At 51.6% G+C, this 2,542-nt stretch overlaps 1 pseudogene; it reads left to right on the top strand.

Annotated features, from left to right (window-relative positions):
- Nucleotides 1-773: 773 nt before the first annotated feature.
- LOC129063139 (annexin A11-like) lies at nt 774-2,170 on the top strand (annotated as a pseudogene).
- Nucleotides 2,171-2,542: the final 372 nt, after the last annotated feature.

Below are 2,542 nucleotides of genomic sequence, written 5' to 3'. Positions count from 1 at the left end.
GCAAAATTTCCTACCTTGGCACAGAAAGAAGAAAATGTTGAGTAAAGTTTTGGGGACTGTGGCATCTTCTTGTGGTAGGTTTCCTTGCTTTCCATCTTACTGATTCCCTTCTTGACAATGTACAGCTATTTCCTTTGTAATACAGAGACTCTCCCTTACAGAATCTTTTCCCACAGCTGGCTTTCATCACTTCTTGATAGGTACCTAAATATTTCAGTTTCTTCCACTTTATTTTCCTTTAACAATAACGGCTGCCCAATCAAATCCTTCATCTCATCCCCTGTATAAGTATTTGCATATTGAATGAGTGTTTATCAAGCACCATTTAGAATCTCCTGTTTTCTCTTGTTTGGCATTTTTAATAGATTCTTAGTTTCAATTACATTTGGAAATTCAAGTGTCCTTAACCATTTAAAAAGTTTAAGTTCAAAATTCATTGTGAACTTCTTTTCATCTTGCCCTATAGAGACTTTTGTGTGTAAATAAAAGAATAACATTACAATCCAAGACTTACTGTAGGGCAGAGCTCCCGGCTCTCCCAAGGCGCCGCTCCCGGGATGCCCACGGAGAAAGAGCCGCTTCTGCCCCCGTCCTCTTTAGTGCCTCGTGGCTTCTCACTCAGGTGGCCAGTGGCCAGATCTGATCATGAGCTACTCAGGCTGCTCCCTGCCCACAGGCGGCTACTGCAACAGGTGTTGGTGCCTGGGGGAATGCTAGCTACCTACCGCTGCCCACCCCCGCGCCCCGCCGCCCCTGCCCACTCCCTGCTCAACATGCTCTCTATTGGGCTGGATAATGCGGCCAATTGCGCAGGGCAGTTCAATGAGGACTACCTCTCGGGAATGGTGGCCAACATGCCAAACCTCTGCCCTGGGGCTCCGGGGAGCCGTTACCCACCTATCCCCCCCGTTGCGGGTTTTGGGCAACCCCCTTCCATCCAGCAGCCAGTTCCTCCGTATGGAATGTGCCTGTTCCTGCAGGAAACCCACCATCTGGGATGCCTTTGTACCTTCCAGGCCTGGGGGCCCCTGTGCCAGGCCAGCCCAGCCCATGCCGCCTCCTGGACAGCAGCCTCAGGGGCCTACCCTGGGCAGTCACCAAGGCCACCGCCTAGGCAGCAGCAGCAGCCAGTGCCAAACCTACCCAGGATAGCAAGGGTCTAGGGAGGTCACACCTGTCACACTCACAGCCCAGCTTGGAAAGTGAAACAATGTCACAGATGCTCCTGGCTTCTGCCTTTTGCAAACACTGGGGTCCTGTGCAAGGCTACGTGTGAAAGGCTATGCATGAAAGGCTTTGGGACTGAGGAGAGGCCATCTCCGACTGCCTGGGGAGTGGCTCCGACAAGCAGCGGCAGCAGATCCTTCTGTCCCTTGAGACATCTTACGGGACGGATTTGATCTGAAATTTGAACTGCCGGGACACTTTGAGAAGACCATCTTGGCTATGATGAAGACATGGGTCCCCTTTGATGTTAATGACATAGAGGAAGCCATCAAGGGGGCTGATGAAACCCGCCTAACCGAGACCCTAGCCTCCCACAGCCAACGGCACGTCCAGGAATTGAGCAGAGCCTAGCAAACAGAATTCAAACAGAATTTGAACAGCCCTTGGAGGAGCCATCCGAAATGACACCGCAGGACACTTCCAGCGGCTCCTCAGCTCGCTCTCTCGGGGAAACGGAGATGAAAGCACAAATGTGGACATGTCGCTCGCTCCAGGACCTGGGGAGAACTGCCTGGAAACAGATGAGTCCAAGTTCAGTGCAATCCTGTGCTCCTGAAGGTGGGCCCACCTGGTGGCAATTTTCAAGTATCAGTGAGTGGCAGGTGGAGACATTGAGAAGAGCATCTGCGTGGAGACGTCCAGGGACCTGAATGCCAGTGGGGGTGAAGTGTCTCAGGAACTCCCTGCCTTCTTTGTCGAAAGGCTCAACAAGGCCATGAGGAGAGCAGGAACAAAGGTCCAGACCCCGACTCTCATTATGGTAGCTCGCAGTGAGATCGACCCCTGAACCTCTGAATGGAGGGAATATAAGCGGCTGCAGGTCAAGTTGCTGTACCACGACCTCACGGGAGACACCTCAAGGGATTACGGGAAGATTTTGCTGAAGATCTGTGGTGGCAATGACAGAGCGATGACTGGTGACTCATTTCTGTCTACCTGCTAGCAACAGTGATGCCAGGAAAAGGCCAAAAGGACGTCTGGTTCTACCAAACCTGCAAGATAACCCCCCAGGTATCCCAGTGCAACAACCCATAGAGCCTTGGCCCCTATCCTCCACTCACCCCTCCTGATCGTGTATCATTCTTGCTGAAAGGTCTGGGCTGGTCTGGAACTCTCCCAGGACGCCTTTCCTCCCTGCCCCTCACAGCCTCTTGCTGCTTAGGTAGCTGTTTTGTTTCCTGACTCATGCAACCATTCCCCTTTGCTTGTAGCTCACACACTGGGCTTCATTTTAGTCATGCAATTTTAATAGTCATTTGGAGGCATTTTTTTTATAGTCATTGCCAGACAGATGCATACAAATCTCTCTGCTGTC

Source organism: Pteronotus mesoamericanus, unplaced genomic scaffold, assembly GCF_021234165.1.
Source record: "Pteronotus mesoamericanus isolate MK-2021 breed Mesoamerican mustached bat unplaced genomic scaffold, CSHL_Meso_final scaffold_85, whole genome shotgun sequence".
Lineage (NCBI taxonomy): Eukaryota > Metazoa > Chordata > Mammalia > Chiroptera > Mormoopidae > Pteronotus > Pteronotus mesoamericanus.
The sequence above is the reverse complement of the archived record's forward strand: the minus strand, read 5'-3'. Positions and strand labels throughout refer to the sequence as shown.